Below are 26834 nucleotides of genomic sequence, written 5' to 3' on the forward strand. Positions count from 1 at the left end.
AATTTGGCATCTTGGAAAGAGTGCAGGATTTGAAGCCAGCCATAGTGCTATCCATGTTTGATAAGACATCATCAATTATTTGTTGCAAAAGCATGTGTTCACATGTTTTTTCAAAAGCATTCTTCGACTTCACTTTGACTTCAAACCAACAGTCAAAATTTTATTTAACGATAAAACCCTAGAGACCTTGCTATTTAAATCCAGAACAAAACAAGGATATCTGCTATCACCATTACTGCCTAACAGTCCAGGAAGTTGCAGGCAATGCGTTAGGACACAAAACAGAAAGGAGAGGAAAAATTTTCCAGAACAGCAATTTGTTCTTCTTCTTTGCTGATGGTTGTCATTTGTTTATTCATTGTTCACCAAGACTCAAAATGCCAAACTCCCTGTCATCATGGTGCTGACATGGTGCAGGGGAAGGAAACAAAAATAAAAGCAAGTCAACAATAAAGATTGTGCCATGAAGAAAATGGGAGCAGATGACGGTGACCAAGGGGAGGGGCCATTCTAGAGCAGGTGGACAGCCTACTTGAAGAGGGAACCTTTGATCAGAGCCCCAAAGGCACAAAAGAGCAAGCCAAGGATCAACTGGGGAGTGTTCCCCATGGGGGAACAGTGAAGGCACAGGCCCTGGGATGTGGACCAGGTCAGCAAACTGGAAGACTGACAAGGCTGTGTGACCAGGCATAGTGAGGAGACAAGGAAGAGTACAAGACGGTGTTGAGAAGCAGACAGAAGCTAGAGTATGTGGGCCCTAGAGACCGTGGTGAGGACTTGGACTTCAATCTGAGTGTCATGGGAATGATGATTTTGAGCCAGGGAGTGGCATGAGCTGTCATAAGTCTCAAAAAAGCCACTCTGGCTTCTGGGTGGAGAATCTTCTGTTAGAACTAACAGGGACAGCAGGGTTCCAGTAAGAAGGCTTTAAGGAGCCCATGAATGAGAGGGTTTGGGACATGGGGTGCCGCATGGGGCTGTGGAGTTTGAAGATAAAATCAACAGACTTGGGCTGAGGATGCAGCTCAGAGATAGAGCATCTGCCTAGCATACTCAAGACCCTGGGTTTGATCCTCAGCAGCACTTAAAGCAAAAGTGAGGCATCACTGGTGAATTGACAGGATGTGAGAGACAAAGGAGTCAAGGATACTGCTGCAGGTGTTGGTCTGAGAGACAAGTATCAATGACTGCAATCCTACTGTGTGGTTAGGATGTCTGTGCTGCTTATGACTCCACATGGGCATGTGCATGTTCTAGCCTGGAGCTCAGGGGGAAAAATATTTTCAGTAATCAGCACATAGGGAGATAACTTTTCACCAGAACAGATTATATACAGATCACCACCCATATCTGATTTAAGTGATGAAATTTGGGTTTTTTGGAGTTGATGAGATTTTTGGGCTTGATGCTGTAACAGATTGAGACATTGGGGCATCTTGGGTTAGGGACCTTGCATGTGAGATACAAGTGAATCTTAAAGTTCATAATGACCCCCAAAGATGGTCATATCCTAATCCCTGGAATTTGTTAATATGTCAGCAAAGGGGAATTGAGGTTATGGCTCTCTTGAGGTGGGGACATTATCCTGGATTGCCTTGGTGGCCTTAGTGTAATACTGTATCCTTTAATGTGAAAGAAGGCAGTAGAGTCAATATCAGAGAGATGTGCTAGAACAAAGACTTCACTGGCCATTGATGGCTTTGAAGATGGAAGGGGGCCACCAGTCAAGGAATGCAAGCAGCCTTAAAAGCTGGAAAAAATGAAAAGAAAAATTATTTGTTAAAACCTCCAGAAGGGAACACAGCCCTACTAGCACTTGATTGTTGCCTGGTAAAACCTATTTAGGACTTCTAACCTCCAGAACTGTAAGACAATAACTTGTGTTTTAAAGTCACTATGGTAATTTGTTACAGCAGCAGTATGAAGCTAATACAATGGTAGGTTACATTGATTTATTTTCACATATTGAAATAGCCAATAGCCTTCCTTGCACCCCTGGAATAACTCCCCCACCATTAAGACTTGGTATATAATTCATTTACAGATTTACAAGTTGTGTTTGCCAATATTTTGTTAAGGATTTTTACATCCATAGTCATGCGGGATATTGGTCCATAGTTTACATACTTTTCTTTTTCTTTTTCTTTTTTTTTTTTTTTTTTGTACCAGAGATTGAACCCAGGAACACTTAACCACTGAGCCACATCCCCAACCCTTTCTTGCATTTTATTTGGAGACAGGGTCTTGCTGAGTTACTTAAGGCCTCACTAAATTGCCGAAGCTGACTTTGAATTCGCAATCCTCCTGCCTCAGTCTCCCAAGCCTCTGGACAGGTGTGGACCACTATGCCTAGACTCGTAGTTTACTTTCTTGTACTATCCTTGTGCAGTTTGGTAACAAGATCATGATGACTTCATAAAATGGGTTGGGAAGTATTCCCTTCTTTTTGACTTTGAGCAAGAGCTTTATATAATTAGTTTAGAATTCTTCAAATATTTGGTAGAATTCTCCAGTTAAACCATCTGGACTTTGAAATTTCTTTTATTGTTTTTCCATTTTTTTATTCCATTGATTCTGCCTTCATTTTTCTTATTTCTTTTCTTCTGCTTGCTTTGGGCTTATTTCAGTCTAGTTTCTCAAGAAGAGTGCTTACGTTATTGATCTGAGATGTTCCTTCTTTTTCACGTAAGAATTTAATGCTATGAATTTCCTTCTGAGCTATGCCTTGGTTGTCTATCACATTTGATGTGTTTTATTTTCACTGTCATTCGGTTCAATGTTGTTTTGTATTTTTTAAATTGCCTGGGATATTTTTTCTTTGGTCCATGAGTTATTTAGAGGTATGTTGTTTAGTTTCAAAGTGTTTGATTATTTCCTTTTTTTTTTTCTGTTATTGATTTCTAATCTGAACTCATTATAGCTGGACAATACAATGGGTATGGTTTTAATTATTTTAAATTTCTTAAGGTTTGTTTTAAAGCCCAGGATATGATTTTTTTTTCTTGGAAAATGTTCCATGGGTACCTGAAAAAGAATGCATATTCTCCTGTTGTTGAGTAAAATATTCTGTAAATGTCAATTAGATTCTATTGTTTGATGATGATGTTAAATTCTTCTATATTCTTGTTAACCTTCTGTCTAGTTGTTCTGTGACTTGTTAAAAGAGGGATATTGAATTCTCCAAATAAATTTGTGAATGTATCTATTTCTATTTTTATTTCTATCAGTTTTTGCTTCTCAGATTTGGCAGTTCTATTGTTTGGTGCATTCAAATGTAAAATTGCTATATATTCTTGGTACATGGACTCTTTTCTCATTAGCGTCTGTCGCTGGCAATCTTTTTTGCTCTGAAATCTGCTTTATCTGATAACATGGCCAGTTCAAATAATTTTTGAATGGTATATCTTTTTCCATCCTTTTACTTTCAACATTGTCTAATATTATCATATTAGAAGTGACTTACTTATACACAGACTATACTTGGGATAATTTGAGAATACAATCTGCCACTCTTTGCCTTTTAATTGACATATCTAGGTAATTTTCATTTCATTTAATTATTATTGTTATGTTAGGCTTAACTCTTCAATTTTAATTTTTGTTTTTTGTTGTTTCCTCTGCTTTTAGTGTCTTGGTTGTCATTTTCTTATAGGTTTTAGATTTCCATTTTTAATGGAAATCTAGAGTTTTAATTTTCATGTAGTGTGTTTTAAATGTGGTACAGAAGTGTGGTATTTTTAAAGCAGTTGTTCAAAGTATTACAACATACATACTTAAAATCATGATCTGTTGTTGACATTTTTAAGCTCAGGGTGTGTGTTAGGTTTTTAACATTCATCTTTTTTAGCTGTGTTGTGACTGTGTATATGAGATATTTAGATCAGAAGCTGAGTTTTTATTATTTACCTTACAACAAATAACAAATGTGTGCTTCTCCTGTGTCCCTAGCACAGTGTGATGAGAGCCAGGACACGTGTCACACACACACAGTCTGGATTTTAAGTGAGGAGCACAGAAAAGTCTATATTGGGGAAGGAGGCAGTACCTCCCCACAGCTTCTGAAAGAGTCTCCTACTTGCTTTCTTACAGGGCTTTGGAATGAATAAATATCTCCAAGGACCTCATAAGCCCCGTGTCTTGGCTTCTACAAAGAACAAATGTCTCTGTGTTCTAGGTTGGATCCCTTTAGAAATCTCACCATCTTGGAAGGTAATGCAGTTGCCTAGGTGCCTACCCTGGATGGAAGCTTTTTTGGTTCTTGGAAAGGTTAAGAGAAAGCTCACTGGATGGTGGCAACTAGGTTCTGCCCATAGGGAAACAAATGACTTCAGATATAATCTTAATAATATGTGGAAAAGAATGTGTTCCTGAGGGAAGCAGAAGTAAACATTCTCTACTGAATACTAATTTCTGAATCTCGTGCCTGAAGTTTTTACAGGAACCCTGAAAAATCTAGGGGAGATTTAATATTCCCACAGGACTCTAAGTTTCTTTACTCTTCCCTCCAATTTATGCCTGTCTTCACTATTTCCTGAACATATATGGAGCACCATGTTAGAAAACAGTAATTGTTTTACTCAATCTTAACTTAAGAAAAAGAAAAAAAAATTATACTTACTCATATTTTAATTTTTCTGCGTCTGATGTTCCAAGATTTCTTATTTTTTTAAAAACTTTGTTATAATTCACATCTCATACAACATACCCATCTAACTTCTTCAGTTCAGTGAGTTTAGTGTATTTACCATTGTGCAACCATTCGCACAGTCAATTCTGGAACATTTTCATCACTGCTAAAGGAAGCCCCTTCTCTTTAGCTGTCACCCCCTAATCTGTTTCTTTCCCCTCAGTCCTAGGAAACCACTAATTGAGTTTCTCTCTGTACACAGAGTTTCCTATTCTGGACATCTCATATAAATGGAATGTTGCAATGCGTGATGTCTTGTGACTGACTTCTTTCATATAGAAAAATGTTTTTAAGATCCATCCTTATTCCATTGTGGAAACATGCCATGCAATGATTGCCATACCCTCATGGATTGATGGACATTAAGTAGTTTGGCTATTATTTTTAGGGGACAGATGAGGATGGTGAGAACATGAAGTTAGGAGAATGATTCTATAAAATGGGCCTGCTGTGCTGACCCCCACTTGCTTTCTTTTCTATGAAGCAATTTACCTGCAACCCTTCCTGGCCTAATGAACAGGATAGGTCACATTCCTCAGCAAACTACCTGTTAACTGCAAGAGAAATGTAAGCCAAAGATAATGTCCCTGGGAAGAACTTGGGAGATTTTTGTGATCAGATCCTGAATCTTTGGGAAATAAGGATAGTTCCTCCTAACCATAAAATCTATAAGAATGTATGATTAAGATTCCAATTAGAACAGCCAGCATGGGTCAAGGTGACCTAGAATTGCCATGACAGTGGGTACTTGAAAGTCTGATGTCATCCTGCTGTCAGTGAAAAATTAAGAGGTGGACCTGGGCAGGACTCTCTGGAGACTTCGCTGGGATCCCCAATAAAACTGGAATGCAGGAGAGGCACATGGTCCCTCTCCTTTCTGAGAGGACCCACCCTCTCCCTTGAGAGTGTCTCCCTTGAGAGTGTCCCCTTTCCCTTTTGCTGTCCTTCAATAAACTCTAATTCCTTTCACTCTTAGTGACGTGTGAAATCTTTCTGACTTGATCACAAGAATCGAGGTTTGAAGAGAGGTCTTTGCATTGCCTCAGTTTCTCTATAACATTATGGATAATGCTTCCATGAACAGTCATGTACAGATTCCGTGTGAACATGTGCTTTCACTTTTCTTGGGTATATATTTATGAGTGCAATTTCTGGGTTATATGGTAACTGTACATAGGACATTTGAGGAACTGCCAAATTATTTTTTGAAGCAGCTGCATCCTTTTCTATTCCCACTATCACACCCTGAGGATTCTAATTTCTCCACATCCTTTACAACACTTGTTATTGTCTGTCTTTTTTCTACTATGGGTATATGTGGAATGGTATCTCACTGTGGTTTTGAGTTGAATTTTCCTGATGGTTGATAAGGTTGAGCTTCTTTTCCTCTGTTTATTGGCCATTTGTATTCAGATTCATTGGAAAAAATATGATTACAGTGTGAGAGTTCTTTATATATGATAAATACAAGTCCTTTATCTGATATATGATTTTAAAATGTTTTTCCCATTATGTGAGCTAATGTTTTCACTTTCTTGATGATACTCTTTTAAGTATAAACATTTGAAGTTTTGATGAAATACAGTTTCTCTATTTTTTCCTTGGGTTGCTATGCTATTAGTGTCATATTTAAGAAACCATTGCCAAATCCAAGGTTGCAAAGATTTACTCCTGTTTTCTTCTAGGAGTTTAAGTTTTAGCTCTTAAATTAAAGTATTTGCTCCTTTTAGTGTTGATTTTATATTTGAAATAAGGTATGGAATCAAGATTCATTCTTTTATTATTATTATTTTCCTCTTTTCATCATTCTTGTAGGATAGTTCTGTAGGCTAGGACGTCTCTTAGTTTGCCTCCATCTGGGACTGTCTTGATTTACCCTGCATTCCTAACCCATATTTTCACTGGGTACAGAATGCTGGGTTGACAGTTCTTTTATTTTAGAACTTGAAAAATGTCGTGCCATTTCCTCTGGCCTCTGTGGTTTCTGATGAGAAAATTGCTGTCATTTGAATTGTTTTTCCTTTACAGGCCAGGTGTCATTTTTCTCTCACTGATAAGAATTCCTTTCTTTGTCTTTGGCTTTCAGAATTTTCATTTTGATTTGCCTTGATGTAGCTTTCTTTGGGTTTATCTGGTTTGAGATTTGCTCATTTTCTTGATTCTGTAGGATCATATCTTTTGCCAAATTTAGGATTTTTTAAAATACTTTTTCAGTCCCACAAATTCTCATCTCTTTATGCAACTCCAGTGACACAAATGTTGACTTTTTTGTTATAATCCTATAGGTCCCTGAGGCTCTGTTCTTTTATGTTTTTTTCCTGTTATTTTCCTTTGATCCAGTTCACTAATTATTTTTTTCCCTGTGTCTCTATTTTCTGCTTTTGAACCCATCCAGTCAACTTCTTCTTTTTTTTTTTTTTTTTTTTTTTTTTTTGGTACCAGGGATTGAACCTAGGGACACTTAACCACTGAGCCACATCCCCAGCCCTATTTTGTCAGGGTCTCACTGAGTTGCTTGGCACCTCACTGTTGCTGAGGTTGGCTTTAAACTCGAGATCCTTCTGCCTCAGCCTCCCGAGCTGCTGGGATTACAGGCATGTGCCACCACATCCAAACATCCAGTGAACTTTTGATTTCAGCTATTTTAAATTTTTAGCTCAAATATTCCTGTTTGGTTCCTCTTTATTAAATCTCCTACTTCATTCCTCAGACTTTTTCTTTATTTGTTAAAGTACATAAACATATGTATTATATGTGTATATATATTCTTTTATTTATTTCAAGCGTGTTCATAATGCCTCACTGAAGTATTTTTATATAGCTGTTCTAAAATCCTTCTCAGATAATTCCAGAATGTGGGTTGCATCAGCGTTGGGGGTCTGTTAATTTTTCTCAACCTAGTTAGAATTTTCCTTGGTATGACAAGTGATTTTCATCTTGGACATTTTGGGTATTAGGAGACTCTAGATGGTTACTAAATTTTCTGCTTAGCATGCATTCTCTGACCTTGTCCCAGTGGGGATGGAAGTCTCCTCACTCAGTCTCCATTGACACTCTGGAGAGGAGAGGGCCACCTCATTCCTGCTGGGTCCAGTGGAAGTTCAGACACCTCATGTGGCCTTCTCCAACACCTCCCTGCTACACTGGAGCACAGGCAGAAGTTGAGCCTCCCCATTTGGATTTTGCTGACAGAGATGGGGTAATCAGCTTTTTTTTTTTTTTTTCTTTTTCTTTTTCTTCTTTTTTTTTTTTTTTTTTTGTATTATTTAGCTGGAGTAAAACAGTTTTGTGGGGGTTTTTTTTGTTTGTTTTTTTTTAAACATTTTCTGTCTCCCTAGATTGCCTCTTTCCTGATCCCTTAGCTGAGGGAGTGAGCTTTTCTCTGGGTTTTTTTTTTTTTTTTTTTTTTTTTTTGTCTGTGCTCATCAGTGTCCCCAGGCAGAGGGCTTCTCTAGAACCCAATCTAAGTACACAGGCAAAAATAAAATAAAACCAAAAAACATCAGGATGTGCATGCCTGTAATCCAAGCCATGCTACAAGCAGAGGCAGGAGAATCCCAGGTTCAAGGTCAACTTGGGAAACTTAGTGAGACCCTGTCTTAGAATAAAAACTAAAAAGGGCTGGGGATGCAGCTCTGTGGTAGAACACCCTGGGTTCAATCCCCAGGACCATTAAAAAACAAACCAGAAAAAAACCCATCATGTTGCCCCTTAGGTCCTGAGTCCCTCACTGGTCTCTTTATCTCACTACCTTGGGGCATCTTCTTATTTTATTTTATATATAATGCCCAGGACGTTTAGCTATACTTAGCAGGAAAAATAGGGAGACTATATTTATTCCATCTTGTCTAGATCAATAGCTCCCTTTTCATTTAACATTTTTAAACATTTTAATGTTCCTGAGGTTGGGACACATCTCATAGCTGCTATTGCACTAAAGCAGTGTTTCCTTTATCAGCCCTGTGGTGCCCCTTACTATTGACTCTGCTTACAAAGGGCCTTCACCTTTGCCATCTCTCTTGGTTTCCTGTGGCTACTATAACAGATTACCAAAAAGTTGGTGGCTTAAAACCACCCAAATGTATTCTTCTGCAGTTCAAGGTTGGTATAAAGAGAGGTGTGTAGCCTCCCTTGTACTTGGAATGGGAACCAGTGCTCCACCTGAGGCCTGACTTTGTTCTCAACTTACCATGTTACCTTTTGTCAGTCACCTGCCAACCCAGACCTCAGTCTCCTCTTTGGTAAATGAAGGGAGTGGCCATAAAATATCCTGAACATAGTCCCCTGCCCTGATGGGCTACGTGCTCTGAATTGACTCTGTCAGACAGCAGGTTGGTGGCTTCCTCGCTCGTTCAACAAACATTTACCAAATACCTGCTGTTTTAGTTAGCTATTTTACTGCTGTGACTAAATGATCTGACCAGCACGTTTATAGAGGAGGAAAGGTTTATTTACGGGCTCACAGTTTCAGAGGTCTTAGTCCCTAGAAGGCCGGCTCCATTCCTCAGGGCTCGAGGTGAGGTAGAACATCATGGCAGAAGAGTGTGTCAGAGGGAAGCAGCTCACATCATCAGGAAGCAGAGAGAGACTACTCTCCAGATACAAAATATATACCCCATAGCCACGCCCCCTTTCCAATCTCCTCCAGCCACACCCTACCACCTCAGTTAATCCCATCAGGAATTAATTCACTGATTGGGTTAAGACTCTTAAAACCCAATCATTTCTCCTCTGCATTGTCTCATATGTGAGCTTTTGGAGGTCACCTACATCCAAACCATAACACCTGTCCCAGTAGCAAGCTGTGGGCTATTGCTTGTTCAGAGGAGACTCAGGTGCAGGGATTCATGAAGTGGGTAAGATTATGCCTTTCTTAGAGCCTGGCATGCATAGAGGTGAAGCAAGCCACTGCTCACGCTGACCACATGTTTAGAAAACCAGTCCAGCCTGAGGCTCAACACTTCCCATAGGGGACCACACCAACCTGGGCAAGGCTCGGGGGTGGCCTGGCCTTACCCGTCCAACCCTTGGTTCAGCTGGAAGTAGAGAGCTGGGAAGACTTGTAGGACAATGACAGCCATATATTTTGCACTGCCAAGGTCAAGCTGGCCACAGATATCAGAACTGAAGGATCAGCAAGACATGCTTGACTCGATGAAATAAAGGCAAGAGGCAATGTGAAGTCCACCACATAAGCTCCAGCTGGTCACTAGAGTGTGGGGTCCCCAAGCTAAAGCACAGTTCAGAGGGCAAGCAAGGCCTAGGATTTGCTCTCAGAGGTCCCATGAAAACTCAAAAAGAGGAACCCAGTCTTCAGGAACCTGTGAGGGCCTGTGTAACTCCACCTAAGATGGGTGGTGGAGACCTCAGAACACACTGTCCTCTGGGTTCTGCGCTGGGAATGGTGATAATGAGAGATGGTGGTGGAAATACTGATCTGCAGTGACATGTCCCTGTCCCTCCTCAGATCCCACGTTCTGGATCATGAGGGCTGATCTGTGATATGATGTGTCCCTTTGGGCAAGGGCATCCAGGAGAGGTGGCAAGGGTGCAGCCCTAACTTACTGGGCTTCATGTCCACATGAGAGCTCTAAGGGTACCAGCGGTAGCTGCATGGGTCACAAGTACACAGTCCTGGACAGCTTGCACACTAGGGGTTAGAGATGGAGCATTGTTTTGGTTGATGAGGCAAAAATGGCTTCCCTTCACCCTCTGAGGTTCTTTGGCTGGGCTACAAATTAAATCAACATAAAACATTGACAAGAAAAGAACTATATTGAATTATATACCTCTGTATGGGAGTCCCACAAAAATATGACTCAAGAAAAGGCCAGATGACTGAGGCTTATATAGCATCCTGAGCTACAGAAGGAATAGGGGCCTAGGGTTTCTGGAAGGTGTGGAGTGGAAATAAATTATGGGAAGGAGAGGGGAAATTTTTATTGCCAGTAATGTTGTCCTTGTGTAGATGAAATCAAGTGACAAAAGTCTCAGCCCTCTACTGCAGATACTTCATTAATGTAGCTATCCTTCATAGATGTCAATGTGCTTTACGAAAGAGCAGCTTCTCAGAGCTACTTCTGTGTCTGCAATTTCCCAGAATAACCTGCTCAAAATATGCCAAAGAAGTATATTTTGGGGTCGCACATTCTGGTCTCCTGCAGTCGCATTTTGGGGAAGTGTGTCCTGAGCCCCAACAGCTAAGTGATTCTGCTCCCCACAGCTGGGCTCCTCCATGGACTGGCTGCTTGTCTCTGTGAGGATCTGGGAAGCACCCTGTGGGTCTCCAGGAATTCATCTCCTACTAATCCAAGAGAATTTCCCTCACAACATGGTCCTGATAGTCAAGGATACCACAGAGAGTTCAACTTGTTAGCCATCCCATACTCAGGATCCTACCCTAGACTTCCTGTATCAGAAACTCTGGGGTTGCTGAAGTTTATGTTAAAGATTCTTTTGCAACAAAAAATAAAATTATGATTCTAATGCACATATAAGATGAACATTGTTAAGGATTTTATTTAACTCATTATTAATGGAAACTGTAGGATCAGAATCCAAAGAACAGACACATCAGGAATATTGAAGTAATATCGAAATGGATCCAAAACTTTCCACATGGGGGCAGGGTTGCCACTCCACAAGAGAGAATTCCAGTGCATGCTCAAAGGCAAGACGTTTTCTGCATTGCTATCACCACAATTTATAGAGTCGTAAAACACACACAGATAACCCCACAAGGTGTAATCTAAATAGTTCAGTTTTATCAGCTGCTAGGCAGGTACTTGGGAAGTGCTGCCCCTTTAAATGACTGCTAAGTCTCCTTTAAGGTTTTTGTTTGTTTGTTTTGGAAAAGCCAGACAGAGCAACTTACAAGGAACCAGCCAATTTGTGGAGTCATTCTTACTTGCTTTTTTTAGGTGACCTAGAGTAAACTTTGTTCATTATAGTACTAAATTCTTCATCTAGAGGCATTTCTGTCCACCATTTTTTTGAACACGTGATGTATGACCTCAAACTGAGCATGCTCAGAAATGAGCCAACCTGCCCACGTGCTGGAGTTTCTTCTTTGTGTATAGGGATACATTTCCCAATGAAAGCCCCTGGCTTTCTTTGTTCTGAAAAATTCTGCTTACTTGCTGCCAAGAAATGAACCTTTCTTCCCCCTTTTATCTCCTGGTTGTGCTTCCCACCATGGGTCAAACCAATTGCATTTGGCTACAGTTTTCCATTAAAGAACACATTTTCCCTACATGAATCCCCAGCTGAAAGAACCCAACAGGATTTGGTCACTCCATGGCCTGGCCACCTGGGGGTACAGAAAGGTCCACAGCTCTTTGTTAACTCTGGAGAGCCCATCCCTATCGCCCTTTCATTGGGTAGCCCTGATGAGGACCTCAGGTTCCCATGGCAAGGACCATCTTGGCTTTATAGTAACATACCTCTAAATGTTTCAGAACCCACTAAAAATAAGTGATTTACTTTTCCTGGAGTCTGAGATAATTTGTTTTTGAAAGGAACAAATTTACCAAAGAGCAGCAGGCTCTAACTACTGATGGACATTTCTAGTCTCTAGAGCAAAAATCAACCAAAATGACTAGAATTGCCTCTAAAACCTCGAAGTGTGGAGATTTTAATGAGGGCCCACCTATTTTTAGCAGCAGGAAGCAAGGAGTCAGAGCTGCTATAGAATCCAGCTTTTATGCAAGACGCTGTCAACTCAGCAGGACTTGAGTGGTCAGGGACTTGGGCATGGTGTGGTCCAGGGGGATGGCAAGTTGGGGGGACCATGGGGTTCAGCTCAGCCCCACTCCCCCACCCTACTTTGTGTCACTGTGTATACCTCAGCCAATGCCCTTTCTCAAGCCTGGACCAGATCCCTGCTCTGCACCGACTAGGGAGGAAGGAGGCTGGGGAATGAGGTCCCAGGTGTAGCTGATTTACAGGAATGGTAACATGTGAGCCCCAGCAGAGCCAGGAGTCCATCACATAACTCACCTGCTCCTCTGCAAAGTGGTGAAGAACTTGGAACAGAAAATCTGCCTGAGCACAGATGCTCAGTGCCTGGCACACAGTAGCTCTGCAATCGATGTGTTCAGACAATCATGAAATTCACCATGCTTTGAGGCTCTGGTGAAGACTGGACTCCCCACTCCCCTTGCCTTTCATCCTGCAGGAGGAGGGGCAGACTTGATTCAGTGGCTAATCTTGGCATCAGCAGATATTTATTGCACTGTAGAGGTAAAGAGACCCCCCGCAACCAGCCAGCAGATTTGATAATCGAGTCTCTGAAAAGTTGGCAGTTATCAGAAGACAATGACATAAATTTATCACCTATTATTGTGCACAGGAGTATCACATTGAAGGAAAAATGAACAGAAGAAGCCGGGTGCAGTGGCGCACACCTGTAATCCCAGGGGCTTGGGAGGCTGAGGCAGGAGGATCTTGAGTTCAAAGTCAGCCTCAGCAAAAGTGAGGTACTAAGCAACTTAGTGAGACTCAGTCTCTAAATAAAATACAAAATAGGGCTGGGGATGTGGCTCAGTGATTGAGTGCCCCTGAGTTCAATCCCTGGTACCCCACCCCCCAAAAGAAGAACAGCAGAAACCCCAGTATAACCTAAAGTTTATATGCCCTCCCCCAGGAAAAATGTGGGCAACCTGAGGAGAGAGGCGATTATGGAAAGAGGGGACCCTCAGATGAAGAGGCAGTAGCTTGTCTGAACCAGTTGTAAAATCCAGGTCCCTTCCTGTGGCGTGTTGGTGGTATCTGATAGGAATTCCAGGGAGGGTTTCCTGACCATCACCTTTAATCAGACGGGGAAGAAATCAGGGAAAGCGTCTCTTATGCAGCTACTGTTCCCTTCAGTTTGAAGTAATTCATATACCAATTTGGAGTATTTTGGAGTATTTCCTATGCTCTCTTACTACTAACATCTAGGGAGGCTGTGCTAAGGCCCAGAAGGCCAAGATGAATCAGGTTCAACCGTCATGCACAGGATCCCAGAGTAGTTGGTGGATATAGGTCCCAGAGGGATAACAGAGGAGGGGCTCCAAGGTGACATGGGTACAGCTGAGTTAAGATAGTGGACTATGAAGGGGCATAACTCCAAGCTTCATTTGCTTAGTAAATGTATTTTGAGCACCTACATGAAACAAACAAAACATTCAGGAGTCCTCCAATGTGGGTTCTGTGGACTATTCTTTTTTTTTTCTCCTTCTTCTTTTCTCTTTTCTTTTCCCTAAGGGTGCTTTACAACTAAGCTACATCCTCAGTCTTTTGTATTTTGAGACAGGGTCTCACTAAGTTGCTTAGGGCCTGGCTAAATTACTGAAGTTGACCTTAAACTTGCAATTCTCCTGCCTCAACCTCCTGAGTTGCTGGGATTACAGGTATGAGCCTCCACACCCAGCTGGCTTGTGTGGACTCTTGAAAGGTGTTTTGTGGAAGATAGATTCCTCAGAGAGATAGGTCTGGAAACTCCAGGTGAGATACAGACAAGTCTCTTCAGTTTTTCCTGGTCTTTCCCACCAGATAAGAGTACAGCCCAGGATGCAAGACGAGGCCAGACTTCTATGAGCAGAGCGCCCTCTGGGAGCAGTGCTTGTGGATGGCATACAGCTGGCTTGTCTAAGCCAATATCCTCCTTTCAAGATAAGGACTCTGAGGGTAGAGGTTAAAAGGTATATGCTCCTGATCCTGAGAGAAACAGGATATATGCCTTCCCTGCCTGGGACCCGGGGCCCTTGCTACAGGGCATCTCCCTCAGAGGAACCTGTCCTGGGGAGACAAGTGCAGCAGGAGGAGTCTGCTCCCTGGGGACAGCACATGGCTTGCAGACCATGATTTCACCATGGATCTTTTTTTCCCAAGACCATAGCCTGAGTAAGTTCAGAGTTTAGAAGATTAAGGATGGAGGGGGAGGTCACTGAGGGGGCTTCCCCATGGAGACCACTGCCTTTTGCAGCATGGAGATTGAACCCAGGGGTGTTCTTCCACTGAGCTACATTCCCCAGCTTTTTTGTTTGTACTTGGAGACAGGGTCTGCTAAGTTGCTGAGGTTGGTCTCGAACTTGGAATTTTCCTGTCTTAGATTCTGGAATTGCTTACATCACCGGCATGTGCCACCATGCCGATCCAGATCCCATTTGAGGAGAGCAGAAGTGACCCCTGAAGCTCAGTAGTGCTTCAAAGCAGACAGGGCTGGGGTCCCTGTCCTTGTCCTGCCACTTCCCCCAGTCAGTTGTTCCAATGTGAGTCTCAAGCCCTATGGGCCTGGCCTCCTGTGTTACTGGGAATGGTGATACAAAGCCCTGGCTCTGGGCCTGTCCACGGGGTGATCATCGCCCTTCCTCCCACCAGCCCTGATGGTGTTCCTGGGTTGCTTGAAGAATATTGGGCAGAGTGTGTCAGAAGGTCCTGTGTTGGACTCTGCCATCCCCAGTGTTTCTGAAGGGTCCAGGAAGAGTCTGCTTCTACTGGAGTCCAACCCCACCCCCAGGTCCTGCTGCAGGCTGGTGGAACCTCTTTAGGGCTGTTTTAGTGGATTCTGGCACAGCTTCTGCCACTTGCCCCTTCTTCCTCCCTCCATACATACACATGCACCCTGGATAGCCAGACCCTAGGCAGGCAGTTGATTGACACTGGGTTCCAGAGCTTGTGGCAAAAAACAGTGCCTGGGGGCCACATCCTCCTAGGAATGTTGGGGCCCTGTGCAGGGTTGGGCACAGAACACATTGTCCCTACAAGTTGGCCGACCAAACAGCTGAGACCAAATACCCTTAGCAGTGAAGAACACACGTGTGGCTGCTGTCCTCATATGCTCACAGTGTGACAGGGAAACCAGACATGAAATGAACCATTGCAAATGATTAACAACTGACAGCATGCTGAGGACCAGGAGGGGAAATTGCAGCATTCTGTAGGAGCCACCGTTTGAGCTGGGCAGGGGAGGGTGCCAGTTAGGCTTCCCTGAGAAATTGACATCTAAGTTGAGACTTGAAGGTTGAGAAAGAGTTGTCTGGGTGGTGAGCGGCAGAACAAATGTTCCAGGTGGCAGGAACAGCATGCACAGGGTCCTGAAGCACAGCTCCTTCGCAGCTCTCCTCCAGGGATCCCCTCAGGCGCTCCCTGTGAATGCCGCCCAGCTGTGGTCCCCCTGTGCTCAGGCCAAGCCCTTCTGTAGCTCTCTCTCCTGCTGCTCTCCTTCAGCACTAAGGACCCAACCAAATGGGCTATTCTTGTCCCCAGAACCTGTCCTGTGTTCCCTGCTCTGTGCCTTAGCCTGGTGCTGTGGCTGTCCCAGAAATGCCCTGATGGCCTCTCCACCTGCTAAAATTCTTCCCCGTGTTCCAGTCTGGGGTGAGATGGAGTGAGCACACACCTCCCTGTCTATTCCCTAACATCCACCATGTGTGGAGCAGCTACATGAGGATTCTGAGGAGCAAATAGTAGCAGGTGCATGGGAAGAAAGTTGGAATTTGAAGTACCCCAACACCAGCAGTGAGTTTACCACTTTTGTTCCTCCAGAATTCCCTGCCTGGGCTCAAGGCATCCCTCAACCTGGAAGTGGATCCAGGCAGGGATGGTAGTGACCTGGGCAGTGAAGACATGATCAGAAGCTTGGTTCCTGTAAGTCTCATAGAAAATCCTTACGACATTATTACCCTACGTGCATATACGATTACATGACCTGTATAACTGTACATCATGAACAACCAGATGAATGAGAAGTTATGCTCCATTTATGTATGATGTGTCAAAAGGCATTCTACTGTCATGTATAACTAATTAGAACAAATAAAAATATATTAAAAACATGAAAAAAAGAAAACCCTTAAAAAGTGCATTATACCAGTGATATCAACTGCCCAAAAGAGGGGTGTCTGTAATCCGTCAGCTTAGAGTCTTCCCAGTAGCAGGCCAGATGGCCAGGCCTTTGGTGACAGTTAAGAAGTAATGAACGCTGGCCCTGTGTGGTGTGAGGACTGCAGGGTTCCATCCACTGAGTAGACAATCACACCCCCCAGTTTGTATGCAGGCGGTACCCAGGTTGAGGGCTACTGAGACTGAACAGTGCCGTAGACACTCCAGGTTTCAACACAGCAACCCTTGGGAGCCAGGCACAGGTTTTTAGAGGGATCTTTGTGAATTGAGGACCCTGCTGAGTCAATAGTTTTGCTTTAGGGGACAGGAAGGGAGATAATGTTTAAGGCACTGCTGCCCATTTTCAACTGTAAAAGGCAAATATTCAAGTGGCCCTTGAATATTGCCATTTCCTGTTAGATCTGCTGTGTGCTTGTTGCCTTGTTAGTCACTGGGGGAGTTGTTCCATCCCCAAATGGGGGTGTCTAGCCAAAGAACTACAAGGCGTCCTTGGGTCAGGCATTCAATTCCAGCAAGAAATTGGTGGCGATGGGTTCTTTTTAAAACAATAGAACAGCTGGGTGCAGTGTGCACGCTTGTAATCCCAGTGCCTCAAGGTCAGCTCGGGCAACTGAGTGAGGCCCTAAGCAATTTAGCAAGACCCCGTAGTAAAATAAAAATAAAAAATAAAAGGCCTGGGGATGTGGCTTAGTGGTGAAAAGCCCCTGGGTTCAATCCCCAGTACCAAATCAATATAAAAACAAAAAAGTGTGCTGAGTGTATTTTCCAGCAGGTGGCACAGTTATACTAGAAAATAGTCTGAGCAGTCAGGCAGCCATTAAATGTTTTAAATTGATTTCTCTTTCTCTGGTTGTGATTGTTCATTGTCTCTGCTGGACCACTAGGGGTTAATTAGCCAGGTAAGAAGGAAGAGGAAATGTGGAATATTAGGAATGAAGAAGAACAGAATAGTAAATATCTGTTATAATAAATATAATAGATTATTATTATAGATTATTCTTGAGGGGGGTTTTTGTTTGTTTTTTGTGTGTGTGTGTGGTTTTTTTTTTTTTTTTTTTTTTTTTTTTTTTTTTTTTGTTTTTTTTTTTTTGGTACTGGGGATTTAACCCAGGGTGCTGTACCACTGAGCACATCCCTAGTCCTTTTTATTTTTATTTGGAGGCAGGATTTTCCTAAGTTGCCCAGCCTGGCCTTGAACTTGTGATCCTCCTGCCTCAGTCTCCCCAGTGGTTGGAATCACTACCTGTGCCATCATGCCCAAAATATTCAAATTTTGAATCAGCAGGTTAGGGTATGGTCTGGGATTCTACTTTTCTTTCTTTTTGTGGGGGTTGTGAGCCCTTGAGTTCTTAAAATATGTATTGTGACTATCAAAAGCAAAATTTATAATCACTTAAAAGGGCTTCAAATATTATTAATGTCGTAATAAAATATTAAGAAGAGCTTATTTCATAATAGTCTATGATTCTGGAAAAGAGAAAACTATAGGGATAGAAAGCAAACTGGGGTTGGAGGTGGATCAGAGGAGACTACAAGAAGTGGGAGAGAACTGAGGACTGTCCTAGTCATGACCGTGGTGGTGCGTGACTTCACATGTTCAGATATATGTCACATCATTTGGGTCATTTCCACTTTGGGGCTCCTATTAATAATAGGACTATAAACATTTTTGTGCAAGTTTTTATGTGGTCATTTCTGTTGTTGCTGTTTCTGTTGGACATATACCTAGAGGCAGAATTGCTGAGACATATCGTCACGGTTTTTGAGGAAATGCCATATTTTCCCAAAGTGGCTGCACCATTTACGTTCCCGGTGCTTGAGGACTCCAATTCCTTCACATCCTCCCAGCTCTTGTCACGATCTCTTATTTTGTCTTTCAATCCAGCCACCCCAGTGAGCTGTGAAGTAGCACTTCACCGTGGTTTTGATTCGAGATTTCCTGTGGCCTAATGATGTTGAGCCTCTTTTCATCAGCTTATTAGCCATCTGCATATCTTCTCTGGATAAATGACTATTCAGATCCTTTGCAGTTTATACTATTAGGTTATTTGCCTTTTCACTATTACATTATAAGTATCATTCACATATTCTAGATAGAAGTTCCTTATCAGATATATAATTTGCAAATATTTTTCTCCTGTTCTGTAAATTGTCTTCTCACTCTCTTGCTGATATCTATAGAAGCACAAAAGGTTTAATTTTGAAGTCCAATTTGTATGTTCTCTATAATTACTTGCATTTTTAGTGTCATAGCTAAGACTATTTGTTTTAATGTCAGGTCTTGAAGATTTACTTCTATTTTTTTTTCCCCCTAAGAGTTTTATAGTGTTAGTTCTTATTTTGAGGATTCTTTTGAGTTCATTTTTATGTCAGTGTGAGGAAGGGGCCTTTTGCGTGTGAACATCCAGTTGTCCTAGGGCTGTTTATTGGAAAGACTTCTTTCCCTTACTGAATTATCTTGTCACCCTTGTCGGAAATCAATTGACCGTGAAGATGAGGGTTTATTTCTGGAATCTCGAGGAGTTCAGAATTCTATTTCTGGACTCTCAATTCCATTTCATGGGTCTATATGTCTTTCCCTGATGGAGAGGAAGAGATCAGTGGAGCCAGGGAGACCACAGGAATCTGCAAGCCTCCTGTTCTTCGCGACCCCACAGGAAAGACTTCAGATAAGATGCATATAGCAGCAGGAGTTCATCAGAATGGAAAGGAAAAAGGAGGGCCCCTCTCCAGGGAGAAAGAGAAAGAGTGGTTCCTCTCGGAGGAACACACACCCTCCAGTTTTGTGAGGGGTCCCAGAGAAGTTTCCAAAGAATCCCCCCCAGGTCCACCTCTGGACTTCTGACTGACAGCAGGATTGTATCCGAGTTCCAAGTCCCCATTGCACATAGTGTCACCCACGGTACCCAAGAAAAACCCATGGGGGAGGGGACTTTACGATTATAATGACATGCTAAAGATCCAAAGGCAACTCTGGGCCACCTTGGTCCCTGCGTTTTATTACAGATTTTATGGTCAGTGGGCTTAATTTCTAATTGACCTGTCTTCCTGAGTCCTAGGATCTCTGGTCTGTATAAAGGTCACAGAAGTCCTCCCATGCACCTCAGGAGGGAGGAGTCTCTGGCCGTCATTCCTTCCCCCTCAGACAATAGGTTGTTTGCTGAGGGATGCAACATACCCTATTGACTTAAGTCAGGTTAATTGCTTTTTAAAAGAAAGATGTCAGCACAGCAGGCCCATCTACAGGTGCCACCCCCAGCCCCATTGCTACCATCCTGTCTGTCTGCTTCCCTGTCCCCTCTCATCCTTTTTTGGGGGGGTGGGTACGAGAGATTGAACCTAGGAGCACTTAACCACTGAGCACATCCCTAGTCCTTTTTTATTTTAAATTTTGAGTCAGGGTCACTCTAAGTTGTTTAGGGCCTCACTGTTTAGGGCCTCACTGCTGAGGCTGGCTTTGAACTTGCCATCCTCCTGCCTCAGCCTCCCAAGCCCCTAGGATTAACAGGTGTGCAGCACCACACCTGGCTGATCCTGCACTTTCTTGATACTGAACCTCTGAAATGGACACATATGAGTCCTCCAACTTTGTTTTGTTTTTTTTTTTCCAAGATCATTTTGGCTATTCTGGGCCCCTCGCATTTCCATGTGAATTTTGAGATTATTAACCTGTCTATTAACCTGTCAATTTCAGCCAAAAAGTCACCTGGAACTTTATAGGGATTGTGTCCAATTAACAATGTTGTCTTCCAATCCATGAACTTGGGTTATGTTCATTTATTTAGGTCTTCTTTAATTTATTTCAAATTATTTATTTCAACGTTTTGTAATTTTCAGTGTTCAAGTCTTACACTTCTTCAGTCAAATCTATTTGTGGTTTTTTTTTTTTGGATGATATTTTGGGGCCTTATAAAACAATACCCTAAAGGGTCTCACTTTGGCATGCTTAGTACTTTGAGCCAAAGAAGATCCTAGGGCCTCAGAAGAAACCTCACCACCAAGGTGTCTCTGACTTTCTCCTTACCCTTCTTCTCCCCTAAAGCATTATGAGGGACTTTCTTCTGAAGTTCCCTTAGCTGCCCAAAGACAGATCCTTCAGAAAAGAACACAACTGTTAGGATTCTCCTCCCCAGAAACACATCAATATGATTAATTGTCACAGAAAGGAGACTCTATGTCAACACCATACCCAGACAGACTTTACCACAGGGTATCATTGCTCTTCTGAGGGTCCATTCATCTTCCCCCACAAACCATTTACTCTCCCCTAAGTTGCTACAGCCTCCTCCATCCTCCCATACGAAGAGGGGATATATGCTTCTCAATCTCATGGGATTTGGAGGATTATTCACTTTTCTTTCACATGAGTACCTGTGCATGTAACAAATTTGTGCCTTTTGTTCCTGTTAATCTGTCTACTATCAACTTATTTCATAGAATCACTTATTGACCTTTGAAAGGGTGAAGAGAACACTTTCTCCTTCCTTGCACTATTATAACTGAAATTTTTTTTAAATTTTATTTTTGGATTGTTGATTGCAAGCATATAGAAGTACAATTGATTTTTGTATATCAATCTTGTATTCTGAGACTAAAATGGTTTTTTTAGGGCATTCCTGATGATTTCCTATATTCAAGTTCATGTTGTCTGCAAACAGAGAGATAGGTGAAGGAGAGGTCACTTAGTGCATATGCTTTGCACATTGTGAACTCTCAGTAGATGACAGCTGGTCCAGTTGGACACTACCTCCTCTCACCTCCCAGAGGAGGAGGCCCCTCTCCTCCGCAGAACCTGGCCTCTGTCTGCCTTCCATACTTGACTGGGTTCCCCAGAGATGAGCTGCATGAATGCTGCCTCTGCCTGAGCCAGTTTACTCGGAGCCCTGAACACCTCCCTCCACCTCATCCCTGGACCCCGTCTCCAGCTCCTTCTCCCAGCAGGAAGCAATCCTAGACCTGAAATGTGCTCACCCGACATGGTGTTTCTTAAAACAGAGAAAGAAGAATGCAAGTGGGGTTTTCACAATCCTGCTTTCCTTATGCCCAAGACAGAGCCTCTACTTGTAAATCCCGAGGGCAGCAGGACAGGTTAAGCCACCACTGGAGCAACCCATCCTAGCCTAGCAGCTGTCAAAATAAATTCTGGATAACTCCACATAAAAAGAAGTAAAAGGAGCTACATAAGTTCTGATTGTAAATTTAAAGTTTTAATATCTAGCAATTCTACACCTCTACTTAATGCATATGTGTGATACTAGTCAGCGCTGTTACTGAAACAACTGAGTGATCAACTTAGAAAGAGAAAGGGGTTATCTTGGCTTGCAGTTCTGGAGGCCTGTCCCTGGTCAGTTGGCCCTTTGCTTTTGGTCCCAAGGTGAGGCAGTGTATCATGGTAGGGAGTGCCTGGTGGAGCAAGCAGCTTGCCTCGTGACCAGTTGCAAAAAAGAGAGGAAGAGGAACAGACTGAGGTTCCATTATCCCCTTTGAAGGCGTATCTTCAAAGACCTAAAATCTCTTACTCAGCCCCATCTCAAAAAGATTCCACTGACACGAGTTTGAGATGAACTGGATTCTCCACTTCTGCTGGTGGGTAGGGTCTATGTAAGTCACAGTCCTCTGCAGCTGAGAAAGCCCACTTTAGTGGTAATAGGTAATCATAGGAGGGGATGTCTGCCCCCATCAGCTCTGAGGGTCACAGCCAGCAAAGCCAGATTCTTCTGCACTACAATTGCATGGCGTGCTGCAACTTTTAATGGCAGGCTGCGCCCTCCAGTATTGCAGCAGACCTCAGCAGCTCATCAATTTCTCTCCAGGTTCTTGACTCACAAATTCAAAGTATGAAATCCTCAGACAATAATGGACAGCAATAGTGAAAGGAGTAGGATTTATTCAAGTGGGATGGAAAGAGACGGAACTCTTGCAGGGTGAGAGAGGACCCGATAGCAGGTTGCTGCTTGAGTGTCCTAGTCAAGGGGTTTGTAGAGCTCTTGAGCCAACACTATTGGTCCAAATTTATGCTAATCAGGTCTTGGAAATTACCAATGCTGGTTAGCCCTTGAGTCTGAACTTTCCTGAAACCTCCATTCAAACAGAAGTTCTGCCCCACTTCTGTTATCCTGCTACTCCACAAAAAAGGCTTGGATTCACCACCACCTCCCAATAATGCCAAGCTGGTGACTAAGCCTCTGACACAGAGGTCTATGGGGAACAGTCTGCAACCAAACTATAGCACCTGTACAGCAATTTCTGAAAACTCAACCCATTGTTATTGCTCGTCCCCATGGCTGGGTCTACTCTATGTTCAGTGATGGGCATGGGACAGAGCTTTGCTGGGTGGTTTTTACTCATTCCATGACAGAGTCCACCTTGAATCCATGATTCTTGTTGTGTACGTTTGGGGATTTTGAATCGCACGGTCTGCTCTTAGTCCAGCGCACAGGCCCAAGAGAATTGCTAGGCACTCCCATTGTGGCCCCAGGCCTTAAGGACATCAGAGACCCTGCTGCCTCTGAGGAGCAGGGGCAGGCACCGCAGGTGTTAGCACTGGCAGGTCCTGTCCTCGGAGTCAAGTGCTGTGCCATCTGAAGAGTGTCTCATTCAGATCTTGAGTCGGGGAGCTACACCCTCCTGCTCACTGTAGCTCATAGGTAAGTTTGGGCTCCTCATAACCCAAGGGACATGAGTGTCAAGAAACCTCTAAGCAGAAGAACCTCCCTCAGCCCAAAGACTGTCTGCTGGATGTCAAGCCCAAGCCAGTTCCAGAGGGCACAAGGCACAATTCTACTCCAAATAACCTCTGCATCTTTCCACAGATCTGCCCCCACCCCAGGTAATCACAGGAACCTCACTCTAGTAGCACAAGACATCTTGGAGATTGAAAAAATAACAAAGCTATTATGAGCAGAGCCTCCTGTAAGGTGGGCTGGTAACATTTTGAAGATGCATTACTCTTAGGCGGTTTTATGGCACATTTGCATTTAAATAGCCTCTTGATCTCTTTTTCTGAACTTCACAATAATATAGCCTTAAAAGTGCTGACTAATAGGGTGGCATTGCTTAATTTTTACTTTAATCTTAACGTTGATACATTCTTAGAGTAGCTATTCTAGTTCAAGTGGCACTTGCGAATGCAAGATTTAAATTAGACATTTTGTTGTTTTTGTCATTCTTTTTGGTTAAAAATCAGATTGCTCTTATGTTTGCAGGCAAGGAAGGTGTTCCTTTCAAAGGCTGGTCTTGCTATTCTGGCTCTGGGCTCTTCTTAGAAGTCAGCTTCTGTAAGTGGGAACAGCATCCTGAAGGATTGCTCTGTGGGTCAGAGCTCCCTGGACCAAGTCAGAATCTGTCCGGAGGCCAGCCAGTGGTGGGCTGGGACTGGCTGTCCTTCTCTGAAGGACTGATTCCAAAATGTTCAAGTATTTTGCAAGTCAGTTCTCCAGTCGTTATTAAAAATGAAATGACGTGAGCCTACAAGTAAACAAATTATATTTAAAATGAAGGCAAAAAATATTCAAAACTCATTGCTTTGTCATTATCTTGCTACTGTGTATGCCCTTGAGGTCATTCACATGGATTGGGCCTCTGGGTCGGAAGGACCGTGTGATGATTCAGTGGGGTGTTGATGTGGCTCAAAATCAGCTGTGGTCGAGTATCTGCAAAGCAGTGGCCTCCCTTTTTTGCTAAAAGAGCTGACTGTTAACTGCTTTTGATTGGGGGAACTTTTAGAAGGTGGGCCAGTGGAAGGTCCACAAGCCACTGGAAGTGTGCGCTTGAAGGGGACTGGGGGAAGTAGTCTCTCTCTCGGTTTCCTGGCTGCTTTTCCACATGCTCCCGCCATGGTGAACTGTCCTCACCAGAGGCCCAAAGTGTGAGTCCACTTGATCTTGGATTGAATCCTTCAAAACTGTGAAGCAAAAATAAATCTTTTCTCTGTTAGTTAATTTCATTATAGTGAAAGAAAGATGACTAACACAGATGTCCACCCATCCTCTCCTTGAGCCCTGCACCCTCCTCTTCGGGGAGAGAGAGTTCCAGGGCCTTAGGGCCACCAAGTCCTCTTATCCCATGTTCTAGGGCTCCTGTCTTGCACCTGGATGAGAGAGCAGACTCTCAGTGGTATCTCAGTCTCTAGGGTCCTCCCAACTTGCTAGGACTTCTCTCCTGGGACTCTCAGGTTGCCTCTCCCTTCCTCTAGGACCTACATGGCTCCCTAATGCCTGCCACAATTATCACCAACTCCACCTCTGTCTCTCAGGGTCTCACCTGTACCCCACAGTTCAGTCACTCCTTAGAATGAGGTTCCTAGATAAAGAACATCTTTGTTCATGCTTGTTGGTTTGTATTTCTTTTTTTTTTTTTTTCCCCTCAGTCTGACTCGGCAAAGGTACTGAGAACCATCAAGCTGGACATGGTGGTGCACGCCTATAATCTCAGTGGCTCTGGAGGGTGAGGCAGGAGGATTGCAAGTTCAAAGCCAGCCTCGACAATTTAGCAAAGCCCTGTCTAAATAAATAAATAAATAGGGCTGGGGATGTGGCTCAGTTGTTAAGCGCCCCTGGGTTCAATCTCTGGTATCAAAGAAAGAAAGAAAACCATCAAAATGGCCTAGGTGCCAAGTACTAGAGCTCTCTGCCCTACAGCCTCTGGTCCTCACTGTGTTCCACAGACTCTGCTCCCCTGTTCAGTTCTGCTATTGCTTGGGCCTCCTCCTCACTGCCTTTCCAAGGCAAGGCCTGTTCCTGCTTCAAGATCCTCATGAAGATCATCATTCCCTCAATCTTTTCACCCTCCAGGAACACAGGGTCCTAAGTATAATGGGATACTTGAGGGCACTTTGGGCAGAGCCACCAAGTTGCCCAAGCTGCCATGTTCTGGGGAACTGTGGGGAGGTACAAGCCCTTGAGGCAAGACTTATCCAAAAGTCTTGGAACTTTCCCACCCCTCGCCCTCATCCAGGGCACAAAAGGGTTTCCCCTCCACCTCAGGCAGAAAGACAGGCTGCAGCAGGATACTTGAAGAGCTGGATTCGTGTTCTGTAGGGCTTGGGGTCACCATGGACAATGTTTGATGTCTGCCTGGAAGGTGAGCAGGATGAGAGACTGGTCCATAGCCAGGGAAGGGCAGGGTGGGTGGGTGATGGGGCATTTGTTTCCAGGGTCTTTCAGGGAAAAGGGAAGGGTAGAGGGATTAAGAAGAGTTTAGAAAACCAGGATGGGCATTTTAGGCTGGAGGAGCAGCTCACAGTACAGAGGCCGTAGTAGAGATGGTGCAGCCGGGCCCAAGGGGCTCCAGCAGCCAGACTGAAGCACAGAGAGGTCCACTGAGCAATGGAGGAGGCTCTGGGGAAGGCACGAGGGGCCTGGCCAGAGTCCCACCTCCCTGACCACTCTCCCTTCTGCTGGGGCTCCTGCTCCAGACTCCTCTGATTCTAATGCCTGGTGAGATCCGCAGGGCCATTTCCCTCTCTCTGCATCCCATTGCTGCTCTAGGTTTTAGGGCCACACAGGCAGTGACAGCTCTGGGCTCATCCTCCTGTCCTGGACTCCTCCACCTACAGCTCAGTCCCCTTCGCCTTCACTGGGATGTCCAATCAGTCTCTCACATTCAACATGCCCAACTCTGAGTTTATGATTCTCCCTCGGAACTTGCTTTCCTGTTTTCCTCATCATCCTCCAGGCAGAAGCCTGGAGCCTTCCTTGAGTCAACTGTGGCTGGTCACATATATCCAGTTCCACAAGCAGCACCATCATCCCTTGTTCAGATGACTGGCTTCCAGATGCCCTCTTTGTCTTCTACTCCCAATGGCTTATTTTCTACATAGCATCCTGGGCAATTGTTCTGAAAATGCAGATCGAAAGATAGCACTCCATGGCTTAAAACCCTCCGATTACTTCCTATGGAACCCAGAATTAAAGAGCAGCTTCTAGTCTAGAAGGCCCTGTGTCATCTGGTTTCTTCCCCTGCTTCAGGCTTATCCCTCCCCAGCTCCAGGCCCCAGCTGGACTCTAGGACCTGGCTGTCCTCATCTGGGGACACCAGTGCACACACTGGTCTTCCCATCTGAAATGCTCTTTCCCCAGGTCTCATCCTTGAGAGGACAGCCTCCCTGAGCTCCTCCTGCCTGTCCTGGAGATTTTCCCTTCTGCCCACCTTACAGTTACCATGATAACATTTGGTTTTCTGCTGGCACTTTGTACTTTGCTTTCTTCTTGTTCTATCATAGATGGATCCCATAGAGAGTACTGAGAACTGTCCTGGGTGC

At 43.7% G+C, this 26834-nt stretch overlaps 1 long non-coding RNA gene across 1 annotated transcript in view; it reads left to right on the plus strand.

The window, feature by feature from the left end:
• Window positions 1-26834, plus strand: part of LOC306642783 — a 37993-nt gene continuing 11159 nt past the window's right edge. Inside the window, exon 1 of the long non-coding RNA XR_013758687.1 lies at window positions 1-769. This is a non-coding gene — a long non-coding RNA (uncharacterized lncRNA). The remainder of the gene's footprint in view (window positions 770-26834) is intronic.

This window comes from Sciurus vulgaris (genome assembly GCF_902686455.1).
Source record: "Sciurus vulgaris genome assembly, chromosome: 13".
Classification (NCBI taxonomy): Eukaryota; Metazoa; Chordata; class Mammalia; order Rodentia; family Sciuridae; genus Sciurus; species Sciurus vulgaris.